Source organism: Anomaloglossus baeobatrachus, chromosome 7 (assembly GCF_048569485.1).
Source record: "Anomaloglossus baeobatrachus isolate aAnoBae1 chromosome 7, aAnoBae1.hap1, whole genome shotgun sequence".
In the NCBI taxonomy this organism is placed as follows: Eukaryota; Metazoa; Chordata; class Amphibia; order Anura; family Aromobatidae; genus Anomaloglossus; species Anomaloglossus baeobatrachus.
In genome coordinates, this window is record NC_134359.1 from 178,645,926 (window position 1) to 178,660,386 (window position 14,461).

At 48.5% G+C, this 14,461-nt stretch overlaps 1 protein-coding gene across 1 annotated transcript in view; it reads left to right on the forward strand.

The window, feature by feature from the left end:
- Positions 1–6,812: 6,812 nt before the first annotated feature.
- The window catches only part of CALCRL (calcitonin receptor like receptor), a 353,836-nt gene continuing 346,187 nt past the window's right edge, over positions 6,813–14,461 (forward strand). The window contains exon 1 of the mRNA XM_075317814.1: positions 6,813–6,920. The gene's annotated coding sequence lies outside the window, so the exon portion shown is untranslated. The remainder of the gene's footprint in view (positions 6,921–14,461) is intronic.

The following is a 14,461-nucleotide window of genomic DNA, read 5'->3' on the forward strand; positions in this document are numbered from 1 at the left end:
TCTCCTGTGTGATACTGTCTTCAGGGCTGTGTATCTAATCCTCTCCTGTGTGATACTGTCTGCTGAGCTGTGTATCTAATCCTCTCCTGTGTAATACTGTCTGCTGAGCCGTGTATCTAATTCTATCCTGTGTGATACTGTCTGCAGGGCTGTATATCTAATCCTATCGTGTGATACTGTCTGCTGAGCTGTGTATCTAATCGTGTTCTGTGTGATGCTGTCTGCTGAGCCGTGTATCTAATCCTATCCTGTGTGAGACTGTCTGCAGGGCTGTGTATCTAATCCTATCGTGTGATACTGTCTGCTGAGCTGTGTATCTAATCCTGGCCTGTGTGATGCTGTCTGCTGAGCTGTGTATCTAATCCTCTCCTGTGTGATACTGTCTGCTGAGCTGTGTATCTAATCCTCTCCTGTGTGATACTGTCTCCTGAGCTGTGTATCTAATCCTATCCTGTGTGATACTGTCTGCTGAGCTGTGTATCTAATCCTATCCTTTGTGATTCTGTCTGCTGAGCCGTGTATCTAATCCTGTCCTGTGTGATACTGTCTGCTGAGCCGTGTATCTAATCCTGTCCTGTGTGATGCTGTCTGCTGAGCCGTGTATCTAATCCTGTCCTGTGTGATACTGTCTGCACAGCTGTGTATCTAATCCTATCCTGTGTGATACTGTCTGCAGAGCCGTGTATCTAATCCTATCCTGTGTGATTCTGTCTGCTGAGCCGTGTATCTAATCCTCTCCTGTGTGATACTGTCTGCTGAGCCGTGTATCTAATCCTATCCTGTGTGATACTGTCTGCTGAGCTGTGTATCTAATCCTCTCCTGTGATACTGTCTGCTGAGCTGTGTATCTAATCATCTCCTGTGTGATAGTCTGCACAGCTGTGTATCTAATCCTGTCCTGTGTGATACTGTCTGCTGAGCTGTGTATCTAATCCTATCCTGTGTGATACTGTCTGCTGAGCTGTGTATCTAATCCTATCCTGTGTGATACTGTCTGCTGAGCTGTGTATCTAATCCTCTCCTGTGTGATACTGTCTGCTGAGCCGTGTATCTAATCCTATCCTGTGTGATACTGTCTGCTGAGCTGTGTATCTAATCCTCTCCTGTGATACTGTCTGCTGAGCTGTGTATCTAATCATCTCCTGTGTGATAGTCTGCACAGCTGTGTATCTAATCCTGTCCTGTGTGATACTGTCTGCTGAGCTGTGTATCTAATCCTATCCTGTGTGATACTGTCTGCTGAGCTGTGTATCTAATCCTATCCTGTGTGATACTGTCTGCTGAGCTGTGTATCTAATCCTATCCTGTGTGATACTGTCTGCAGAGCCGTGTATCTAATCCTCTCCTGTGTGATACTGTCTGCTGAGCTGTGTATCTAATCCTATCCTGTGTGATACTGTCTGCAGAGCCGTGTATCTAATCCTATCCTGTGTGATACTGTCTGCAGAGCCGTGTATCTAATTCTATCCTGTGTGATACTGTCTGCTGAGCCGTGTATCTAATCCTATCCTGTGTGATACTGTCTGCTGAGCCGTGTATCTAATCCTATCCTGTGTGATACTGTCTGCAGAGCCGTGTATCTAATCCTATCCTGTGTGATACTGTCTGCAGAGCCGTGTATCTAATCCTATCCTGTGTGGTACTGTCTGCAGAGCCGTGTATCTAATTCTCTCCTGTGTGATACTCCTGCTGTCCTTTGTGACACTTTAGACATTTCTGGTCACCATGAAAATGGCTGTGCACTGTGTCCTTACATGTCATTCTCTGTTATCTGTTGTATACACTCAGATTAGGAGGGGGGAGGCGCCATCACACACAGGAGAGCAGACTCCGCCCACTTTACGGCAGGCTGTAATCTGAGCTTTTTATACAGTGGAAATTCAGTAGGATTTCAGAAGCTGCTCCCCCTAGTGTTTAACAGTGGAAAATATCAAACTTTTTAATTTTTTTTTTATACTTTGCACAATTAAAAAAAAAAAAATATTTAAACAAAACATTTAAACATTATTACTTTACATTTTTTCAGTTATTATTATTTTTTTTTTGATGATACCTTCCCTTTAAAGTGCTGTAAAATTTGTGCCAAAAAAAGGAGGTGTGAGACAGACACCAATATAATGTATAAGTTACAGACCTTTCTAATTGAAAAAGAAGGAAAACTGTAAAAAACGAAACGTGTGAACATATGCTAAAGTGTTTTTTTTAGAAGGTCGGGGCTTGATTTGACATTTTATTACAGTTAATAGGCACTAGAAACTGTTTCTTAGCAATTTCCCCTCTTTTACTTTGGTTTGAGAGTTGTTCTGGCGAATACGTAAACGCCGCGTGCTGCTCTGACCACGTTATTCAAAGACACCAGAAATGCAGTCAGGCACCTTCTACAGGCTGTGCCCATACTGCTTCAGCCTTTTCCCATCCATTTCAGCCTTTTCCTCAGTCACCACAGGTCACCGACAGGTCCAACGTAAAATTATTCTGGTTTCCCATAGACTTACATTGTGGGTCGAATATTCGCGAATAGTGGCGAAGTATTCGCCGGATATCCGTCGAATCGAATATTAGGGTATTCGATCATGCCTAATAAGATGAGCGAACTTGTTCGAAAAAGGTTCGACAATCTCAAATTTGGGAAGAGCCTTGTCTTTTCAGATTCATGTTCGTAAGCCCAAGCACTTTTCTCAAAAATCATCAATATTCGGTTTTGTTCGGTAACTGTTTGCGGCTGCGGTAATGCTTTTCTTCTACTTTATCATGACTTTGGTAAGATAGTGTATGATGAGCTGGGGGGGAAGAGGGTGTGTGGAGGGATTTAGCAACCAGCCTCCACACGCTCAGCTGTCACACTGCTTCTCGGTCCGCTTTCTCTTAGCTGTGTATCATAATAAGAGGGACCCCATGCAGCTTTTTCTTAATTATCTAAATACATTTCTGCACCAAATTTGCATCTTGTGGCAGAAAACCACACCAAAATGTCGTCAAAATCATTTTTTGCTTTTCTTTTTGCCAAGAGATGCAGATTTGGTTCTGAAATTTATACACCAAATCTGCATGTTCTTATAAAAAAAATGCTTCAAAATGCGATGCAGTTTTGATGTGTTTATTTACCAGAAGATGCAGATTTGTTTCAGAAATTTGGTTTATAAATTTCACCACCAAATTTGCATCTCCTGGCAAAAAAACCCCAGTTTAGTTGCAGCTTTTTGTCCAGGAGATGCAGAAATGTCTGCACCTGATTTCTGCACCAAATTTGCATCTCTGGCAGGAAACCGCACCAAAACGGCATTAAAACCTTTTTTGTGCGGTTTTCTGCCAGGAGATGCAGATTTGAAATTCCTGCACTAATTCTGCATCTCCTGGCAAAAAAATCACATTAATACTACATCAAAACAGCATGGTTTGTTTTGTTGTTTTTTTTTCCCACAGGAGATGCAGTATTGGTGCAGGAATTTGGTATATAAATTCCAGCACGAAATCTACATCTCTTGGCAAAAAAAAAAAAATGCGGTTTTCTGCCAGGAGATGCAGGTCTATTTGAAATCAGTTCACCTGAGATGAGGTCACTAAGTTCAATCAATTTACCTGAGGTCAGTTTACCTGTACTCACGGGCAGTTACCATGGGAACCTCCAGCTGTGACCGCAGATAAACTTAGTGACATCACTGGTCACAGCTGCCTGCTCACAGTCTCTGTCTGAAGCCACAGTGGGCGATCACGTTCTGTACTGTGTCCATGTGCTGCGACTTCAGTATGTAGCAGAGTCGGGATTGTCATGGGACCTCGTGTGGATTATGTCGGAACTGGGTGTTTGGTGAGAAAGAGGGTGTTTTTTTTTATTCTTTTTTTCAAATTAAGGATTTTTTGATGTTTGTGTTTTATTTCTATTTACTTACAGTATTAGTAATGGTGAGATGGTCTCATAGTTGCCTCCCATTACTAATCCAGAGCTTGATGGCAGCTGTCATTTATTGACAAATCACAGCTGTCATTATCTCCTTATATTAACTCGACTGCCACCGCACCTCGGCAATTGGGATGAGCTGGGTAAAGTGCCGGTATTGTCACATCTAATGGATGCAACAATTGTGGACAGCTGTAGGCTGCTATATTTTTGCTGGGGGACCCCAATAAGAATGGGCCTCCCCAGCCTGAGAATACCAATCTTCAGCTGTCGGCTTTATCAAGGCTGGGTATCAAAATTGGGGCCGCATGTTATTTTTTAAAACTATTTAAATAATTAAAAAAAGCAGTCTGGGGTCCATCTTATTTTGAACCACGGGTAAGATAAAGCGTGCGGCTGGGGGCTGCAGCCTGGAGCTGTCTGATTTGTCTGCGCTGGGTATCACAATATGGGGGGCCCTACGCTAATTATTTTTACACCACTATATGGACACGGACAGAGTGTGATTCCAACCAATCACAGACGCTGTCACACAGGGTTGGGGCGTTGTCTGAATGCAACCAATCACAGGGTGACTACCGATAGGCGGGGGAAGCAGTGAATATCTAAGAGAGCTAATCATGGACCCAGAAGTAGTGTTACAGCAGCAGCAAAGGGTGGTAAGTATAACGGTCCTGCTTCATTCCTTATTTTCTTTCTAGCCCTTACTAACACAAGTTTTGTATCCCATTGAATTCAATGGGGTTTGGATATGTTCTTTGAACTGTTCGATGAAAACAGGTAAACTCGGCAAACATGAACCCGAATTGAACATAGTCCTGCATATTGGGTGTAATTCTCAATATCTGCTCTTAAAGGGAACCAATCACCAGGATTTTTGTATATAACCTAAATCAAGTGCTATACTGGCAATATCAGGCTGATTCTATACAGACCTATATAGCACTGGCTTTAGGTTGTATACGAAAATCCTGGTGATTGGTTCCCTTTAATCTGCATATTCGGACAAGGCACAAGATCCCCTCCTCTGTCCTGTATTGGGGATGTCCATGTCGCGGGCGGAGGAGGGGACGCTGCGCTCTCCCACTGCTCGGGTCCGGCTGCCGCTGCGGCCACTGCTGCTCGGTGGCTCGAGCGATGGGCCGGATCCCGGGGAATCGAGCGGCGCTCCTCGCCCGTGAGTGAAAAGGGGAATGGTTTTGGGGATTTATTGTCCGTGACGCCACCCACGGTTGTGGTGATTTTGGTGACACCACCGCTGCTCTGAACGGGGATCCCGGGAGCGGTGACAGGGAGCAGCTGAGTTGTTATTTCTCCCCTCCGTGGGTAGGGGGTTGGTTGTCCCGGGGCCCGGTGATGGGGTAGGTAGGGATGATGGCAGGCGGATTGCGGGGCCTGATGAGGTGCAGGGTCGCAGGGGTAGCGCTGTGCAGTACGGCACGGGGGTACTCACTCAGCCTGAGACGATGACACAGTTCTCGGTAAAACACACGGCTGGATGGACGGGTCCCCCAGATGGCTGCGATTGCTTCTTCCCCGTAGGTTGGTGATGACTGTCTCTCCCTGCACCTAAGTTAAATGTTGGTAGCGATGGGTTCCCACCGGTAACCCGCTCCCCGACTTGGATATGGGCCGGAGGAGCCCCTTTTGCCCACAGGCGCTGGCCCTGGTAAACGGTTGCCCTTGGCGGTGGCGGTGTCTCCCCTTCAAGGTTGGACGGTTGCCTTCTGTCGGGACTTGGCTGTTTGGAAACCCAGGAGGTCCCCTTCACTAACGGATTTGGCAAATTCACGGCGACTCCAAGCCTTGCCGGGATCCGAAAGGCCCCTGCCAATGGTGCTGGCTTCTCTTTGTATACCGGTCCGGTACCGCCGGGTCACCACCCGTCCACGGTCCTTACGGCAGACTCCAATCGGCCTCCACTGCAGACGGTCACCACCGTCTGCAGACCTTGCTGTTCTGTCCGAGCCACACACCTGGACCAACTTCAGGCTCTTTCTCTGTCACTTTTCTCCTCTCTACTACTTTCCTCCTTCAACTTCCTCCTCCAAACTCTATCTCTCCTCTCACTTCCCTAGCTTAACACTAACTGCCTGTGTTTTCCCTCCTCCAGGACTGTGAACTCCTTGGTGGGTGGAGACCAACCGCCTGGCTCCACCCCCTGGTGTGGACATCAGCCCCTGGGGAAGGCAACAAGGAGGATTTTGTGTTTTGACTTCGATGTGCCTACAGGGAGTGTGGAATGTGGTGGTGTTGTTACCTGTGGCCCCTGGCTTGTCCAGGGCGCCACATCCACCAGTCAGGTACATGTCTGTTTCTCAAGGCTAGTGCAGCACACCCGTTATAATGTGGAGCTGACCTTGTCTGTGCTGCACTTTGCACATGGAATATGTCATACGAATTAAATGTCATCAGTGCAGCAGCCGGTGACAAACTCCTCTCCACCCGAGCTCTGCAGCACCGGCGCCCGGACTGCAGACATGAGCCATGTGCACTCATGGCCAGTGAGCGGATTCAATACTGACAGCGGCTTTTACGTTTTTCCAAACAAGGCTCAGGTTCAGGGAAAAATCTAACAACATATAACTTTATTATTAAAAACGTTCTGTGATTTCAGCAGAAAGCAGAGAAAGCTGAACACGCTGGAGGCGAGAGATCAAGGGCAAATTCTCCGACCTCACGTGCTCTATATGTACATGCTCCTCTGTGCTGGCCATCAGTCATCAGCTGGCCCTGGGCGTCTATGGCTTCTCTGGGCGGACCAATAACAATGTTATCTGTGGCAGATTTCCTGAGCTGAGCGGCCATATCCTGCCTTCTGGGCAGAGGAAGTGACCGGGTGCAGCCGGCCGCAGCACACACAACTTTCTTTAGAGCACACTACAGGCGGAGTCCATGATGTCACAGGAAGCGCCGATGTTTCCTGTTGATGATCAGACATTCACTTTAGCCAGTTGCTTTGTGCGGCTGCTCTCGGGCTCGGGCACTGCAGAGGAGAGCGGAGCTCTATGGTGACCGCGCTGTGAGTACCGGCTTTGGGCTTCTGTGGGCTCCTCCTGACACCTGATGATCGGCCGCTCCCCGGAGCCTTACGCTTGTTGCTGATGCTGACATTGTCGCACGCCTTGTCTCCGGGAGGCTCAGTGGTGATTGACAGTGACACTGGATTGTCGCGAGTGTGCCGATATTGTTGCTTCTCGTGATAGTTGTGATGCCTTGTTGTCATTGTCCGGGTGCTGTGTGTATGAGGACACGTGCTGTACAGACTGGGTGACAGCCATCACAGCTTTGTAGCGAAGTGTCATCTGCAGAGGATGGGAAAGTAGTTAGACAAGTCCTATCTTCCAGGCGATGACAGAGCGCATCTGCTTCATGATGTACATAGCACCCCATAACCATGGAGCACCCCGTCACCTCTTCTACATCGCCCTAAGCCCCCATACACATGGACAATCTATGGTGTTGGGCACATGGCCATGTTTTTATCAAACCAGTGTTTGCAATTTATTGATTTCTCCATAGGTGAAAATCACTGATGAAACAATAATGGCAAAAACTGACACTGACCGAACATTGATGAAACTCGGATCTAAAACATTGATGACACGTGTATAATATGTCACATAAATGAAAAATCATGAGGTCTTAACATGAGCTGGACCCACCAGTATTGAGGGGCTCGGCCACCCTATAATGTGAGCGCTCCTGTGCAGGGAATAGTTGGGGATATGGCAGACGTGGTCCAGACTACGGCTATATCAGGCGTGCAGGGAATAGTTGGGGATATGGCAGACGTGGTCCAGACTACGGCTATATCAGGCGTGCAGGGAATAGTTGGGGATATGGCAGACGTGGTCCAGACTACGGCTATATCACGCGTGCAGGGAATAGTTGGGGATATGGCAGACATGGTCCAGACTACGGCTATATCAGGCGTGCAGGGAATAGTTGGGGATATGGCAGACGTGGTCCAGACTACGGCTATATCAGGCGTGCAGGGAATAGTTGGGGATATGGCAGACGTGGTCCAGACTACGGCTATATCACGCGTGCAGGGAATAGTTGGGGATATGGCAGACGTGGTTCAGACTACGGCTATATCAGGCGTGCAGGGAATAGTTGGGGATATGGCAGACATGGTCCAGACTACGGCTATATCAGGCGTGCAGGGAATAGTTGGGGATATGGCAGACGTGGTCCAGACTACGGCTATATCACGCGTGCAGGGAATAGTTGGGGATATGGCAGACGTGGTTCAGACTACGGCTATATCAGGCGTGCAGGGAATAGTTGGGGATATGGCAGACGTGGTTCAGACTACGGCTATATCACGCGTGCAGGGAATAGTTGGGGATATGGCAGATGTGGTCCAGACTACGGCTATATCACGCGTGCAGGGAATAGTTGGGGAGATGGCAGACATGGTCCAGACTACGGCTATATCAGGCGTGCAGGGAATAGTTGGGGATATGGCAGACGTGGTTCGGACTACGGCTATATCAGGCGTGCAGGGAATAGTTGGGGATATGGCAGACGTGGTTCAGACTACGGCTATATCAGGCGTGCAGGGAATAGTTGGGGATATGGCAAACGTGGTTCAGACTACGGCTATATCAGGCGTGCAGGGAATAGTTGGGGATATGGCAGACGTGGTTCAGACTACGGCTATATCAGGCGTGCAGGGAATAGTTGGGGATATGGCAGACGTGGTCCAGACTACGGCTATATCAGGCGTGCAGGGAATAGTTGGGGATATGGCAGATGTGGTCCAGACTACGGCTATATCAGGCGTGCAGGGAATAGTTGGGGAGATGGCAGACGTGGTTCAGACTACGGCTATATCACGCGTGCAGGGAATAGTTGGGGATATGGCAGACGTGGTCCAGACTACGGCTATATCAGGCGTGCAGGGAATAGTTGGGGATATGGCAGATGTGGTCCAGACTACGGCTAGATCAGGCGTGCAGGGAATAGTTGGGGAGATGGCAGATGTGGTCCAGACTACGGCTATATCAGGCGTGCAGGGAATAGTTGGGGATATGGCAGACGTGGTCCAGACTACGGCTATATCAGGCGTGCAGGGAATAGTTGGGGAGATGGCAGACATGGTTCAGACTACGGCTATATCAGGCGTGCAGGGAATAGTTGGGGAGATGGCAGACATGGTTCAGACTACGGCTATATCAGGTGCACTCACACGTCAGGTATTCTCCGAGTCCAATCCATGTTCTTCGTACATGGTATAGTCAATGTGGCTACACTGATGTCCATGTATATTTGCAGGACGAGTATTCTGCCCAAACATAGAGACAAGTCATGGATTAACCTTACCAATGCAAGTCTATGGGCCTGTGAAAAAATGTCTGACAGCACTTGCGTGCCATCCATGTACCATCTGCGTGCTGTCTGTTTTTATTTGCTTACTAATAGGAGAAGCTTGAGAATCTCCATCATGTTTTATGTTTTTTTGTATACATTAAAAAGTGATGGTAAAACTTGCCACCGAACAAACTGATGAAAATCTGATCCAAAACACTGATGGCCTGATTTTTTTGTTTTGCATGTGAAAAATCACTGATGTCCTGATGAGCCTTAAAATTGTGTTTGGAGAGGGAGAGGTTAGAAAAATGGCCAATGTGATCTGCTTGGCTGCTAATTCTATAGGTGCCTGAAGCACAAAACGGTGAAGAGGATATGATCTTATTCGTTCTACAATCAGGGTTCAATTTAGAGATTGTAATATTCAAAATGCAGGTGTTTCTTCTGGTGGATGTAGTGACCAGAAGACAGAATCCCGTCAGTCTGTACTCTGCGTGCACAAAGGGACGGCAGGGTTTGGAGCTCTTATCTGTCTTCTCCGGAGCCGCCCTGATTTATGCTGAACCCGCTGTCGGAGGGTCCTGTGTTTGACCTCTCTCAAAATATATTTTGTCAACAAAGCAGGAGAAATGTGAAGGCAAAGTAGAGTCTGCTGCACTTGTGTCATTAGTGTATGGGGATTACAGGGAGAACAAAGCTTATGCTGCGATAAGGCCACATGTAACACATCACGGCAGCTCTACTTATTAAAAAACTTTTCAGTTTAACATTTAAACACTAAAATATTAAAATGCTATTAGGCTATGTGTGCATGCTGCATATTTGCATACAGTTACGCTGCGATCTGCACTGCAGCGTAACTGCATGCGTCCTGCGTCCCCAGCATAATCTATGAAGATTATGCAGGAGATGTGCGCACGTGGTGTATTAGAGTGCAGCGCTTCGGCTGCTGCCCGAAGCACTGCGTTCTAAGAAGTGACATGACACTTCTTTCCTGCGCTTTGGATGCATCCCCCGCTCTGTCTATGGGAGGGGCTGCACTCAGAGCGCATGAAATCGGCTTTTCATTACAGACTCTTTCTGCAGCGATTTGAAGCGCACGTGTGCTGTTCAAATCGCTGCAGAAATTTCTGCAGGGACAGAACGCTATGTGCGCACATAGCCTTAATCTCAGATCGATGGCAATGTGACGCCCAGCATCCCATCCCCATTACCAGCTCCAGTAGCAGATGGATGTTGGGCCGGAGTCGCACTTGTGATTGCCTCACGTGTATCTTGCGCGAGTTTCGCAGTGCATCACCCGGCACAAACTCACACTCTGGTCACAGGAGCGGGTTGGTTGTATGCATCTCTATGCAGCCGACCCACTCGTGTGAGCAGTGTGAGTCCGTGCCGGGTGATGCACCGCAAAACTCGCGCAAGATACACGCGAGGCAATCACAAGTGCGACTCCGGCCTTAAAGAGAGACTGACAGCTGAATCATGCCGCACGATCCGTGAGCAGCATGTAAGAGATCTTTTCATTACGACTGTCACACAAGTTTGTGTTCACTTGGAGTTTTTGCTGTATACCCTCCCCAAAATCCTACTCAAACTGATTTTAAAAAAAAAAGAAATCTCCCTATTCATTTGCATGTGAAATCCACTTTATTGTGCATATGTGGAGTTTCTTTAGCATTTTTTTTTTCTTGAAGAGCTTTTGAAGAACACCATGAAAAAAGGAAGTGCATATCACTTCTTTTAAGCAAATCCTGAAGGAAACTCCTCCAAACTAGGCACTGTCACATCAAAAGCTTGCTAAAAAAACATCTCAAGACTCTTCAAAAACTTCAGGAAACACTTCTTAAAATGAATACCTCCTCCAAAATCATCCCAAAGAAGGGGAGGGCTTTTTTTCAGTTTCTGCTTTGAGAACTTTGTGTAGATAGCCTAAGAGATATCTTAAAGGGGCTGGCCACTACTCGGACAGCCCCTTTCCAATTTGAGTGTTTGCCCCCTGTTAAAATAAAATCATACTCCAGTGTCAGCCTCTCCCAGGGTTCACGTGAGGTTGTTACGTCAGGAAAGCCCTGCACCCAGTCAGCACCATCTTAACTGTCCCCACCTTTGGATATATCAATCGTCAAGTGGAAGTGAGCGAGCAGTTGAATCTCTGATTTCTTCTTTATGTTCAATTTGTCCAAAGTTGGAGACAGCTAAGCCAACGCTGATTGGGCTCATGGCTCGCTTGACGTAACAACCTCACCTGATCCCCAGGAGAGTGAATGCTAAGACCGTTGGAACTGTATGTATTCCTATTTTAACAGGAGCAAACACTCAGCGTGAGAAAGGGTTGTCCCAGTAGTGGACAACCCCTTTAATAAATTTCACCATAGCTCTTTGTAAGAGGAAGTCTGCCTATATCTCCTGACTTTTGTGGTTTGGACGGAAGGATATGCTCTGTTACACTTTATCAGAATCTCAAATTTCATTGTTATCTAAAGTAATGGGTTTTGCTGCGAGAAATTCATTCAAAATCTTTAAAACAATCTTGAAAGTTAAGAAACTCACAAGGAATTTAACAATAAAATGCCATTTTTTGTAACCAAACCCACCAGATAACATAAGAAATTCTAATACCTAGAATTCTTGCAGTTCACCAGAGAAAGAATACCCTACTTCGCCAAACTTTTTTGAACAATTTTTTTTCCCTTCATTTGAAATTGATAGAAGCAAAGTCACGAACAGTTACCACGTCTCTTAAAGTGGTTGTCCACTACTTATGCATTGATGGCCTATCCCTAGAATAGGTCATCAATGTCTGATTGGCCGGGGTCTGACACGCCATACCCCCTCTGATCAGCTGACCTCAGTTCAGGCAGCGGCAGGCGGACAGAAATGCTGAGTTTCGGTGCTGGTCCGTCTCCTGATGGCAGACGCGGCCGTGTACTGCACATCCAACTCCCATTTTAATCAATAGAAGGCGGATGTGCAGTACCTGGCCACGGCCGTTATCAGAAGACTAAGCACCTCCAGAACTGAGCATGTCCAGCTGCCTGCTGCCGCCGCTGGGACAGCGAACAGCTGATTGGCAGTGGTGCAGCGTGATCCGACATTGATGAACTTTACCAAGGATAGGCCATCAATGTCAAACTAGTGGACAACCCCTCTAATTATACTTTTACTACAGGAATTATTTTCTTCTATCCCCTACATTCTCGACCACCAATATTGGATGATTTTCAGGAACATAGAAAAAGAACTTAACTTGGATAAAAAAAACCCTACAAATTATGCACAATTTATCCACCCAAAAGAAAATGGCTCTTAAATGATTAAAAAAAATAGGTCCAGCAGACAAAGGTAGTACCATAGTAGTGTTCAATTCCACATAGAGATATATATATATATATATATATCTATCTAATTGCCTTATTCTGTCTGTCTGTCTGTCATGCTTCAAAATTGTGTCCTTCCGGTGACATTGTGTCCTTACGGTGACACAAAGCTGATTGGCCGCTGGGCTCGCCATGGCCCCGCCCCCCCACACCGATTGGCCGCTCGCCCAGGCTGCGCCCCCACACGGATTGGCCAGCCGCTCGCCCAGGCTCCGCCCCCCCACAGATTGGCCTCTCGCCCCGGCACCCTGCAGGCATTGGCAACTCGGCCACGCCCCGCCCCCCTCACGCAATGGACGTTAGCTCTGCCCCCCCCCCGCGCATTCCCCGAACTGACACGGTCACGGCTCCCAGGTGAGTACTGTACAACACCCCCCCCCCCAACGGGAGCCCACATCAGCGTACGCCGCCAACCCAGCCGACACTTACCCTCGCATTGCTGGCCTTGCCGCCGTATGCTGGTGTGGGCTCCCGTGCGAGTGGGGCACGTGATGCGCTGGTAACCATGCTGGCATAGTTACCAGCACATCAAGGTCCTGCAGCGGCGGAAGATCCACACGCACACACATAACACACACATACACACACATCAGATCACACTCACTCTCACAAACACCTCACACACACATCGCATCCACACACTCACAGCATCCTGGGATATCGCTTGCTTCTCGGCCTCGATACTGTGCTGTTGTGACCTTCCAGGACCTGCCGGAGGATCACATGGCCAGAAGCATGTGGTATCTCCGGATGTTGTGAGTATCAGCGCGTATGTGCGATTTCGTCAGTGTCTGTGTGGGTGAGTGTATGCGATCGGGTGTGGGTGAGTGTATGCGATCGGGTGTGGGTGGGTGGGTGTGTGTGTGTATGCGATCGGTTGTATGTGTGAGTGTATGCGATCGGTTGTATGTGTGAGTGTATGCGATCGGTTGTATGTGTGAGTGTATGCGATCGGTTGTGTGTGTGAGTGTATGCGATCGGTTGTGTGTGTGAGTGTATGCGATCGGGTGTGTGTGAGTGTCGGCAGAGGAGCACGGCGTGCTGGAGGAGGCTGGGAGCAGAGAGGCTGATCTTGGGGAAGGCTGGGAGGGGGAGGCTGATGCTGGGGGAGACTGGGAGGGGAAGGCTGATGCTGAAGGAGGCTGGGAGGAGAGAGGCTGATCCTGGGGAAGGCTGGGAGAGGGAGGCTGATGCTGGGGCAGGCTGGAAGGAGAAAGGTTGATGCTGGGGCAGGCTGGAAGGAGAAAGGTTGATGCTGGGGGAGGCTGGAAGGAGAGAGGCTGATGCTGGGGGAGGCTGGAAGGAGAAAGGCTGATGCTGGGGGAGGCTGGGAAGAGAGAGAGGCTGGGAGGAGAGAGGCTGATGCTGGGGGAGGCTGGGAAGAGAGAGAGGCTGGGAGGAGAGAGGCTGATGTTGGGGAAGGCTGGGAGGAGAGAGGCTGATGCTGGGAACAGAGAGGAGAGGCTGATGCTGGGAGGAGAGAGGCTGATGCTGGGAGGAGAGAGGATGATCCTGGGGAAGGCTGGGAGGGGGAGGCTGAGAGAAGAGAGGCTGATGCTGAGGGAGGCTGAGGCTGGGGTAGGCTGGGAGGAGAGAGGCTGATGCTAGGGACAGAAAAGGCTGATGCTGGGTGGATGGACCACGTTTGGGAGTGCGCAGCATGGAGGATGGAGCACGTTTGGGAGTGCGCAGCATTGCGGATGGAGCACGTTTGGGAGTGCGCAGCATGGCGGATGGAGTACGTTTGGGAGTGAGCAGCATGGCGGATGGAGCACGTTTGGGAGTGCGCAGCATGGCGGATGGAGCACGTTTGGGAGTGCGCAGCATGGCGGATGGAGCACGTTTGGGAGTGCGCAGCATGGCGGAT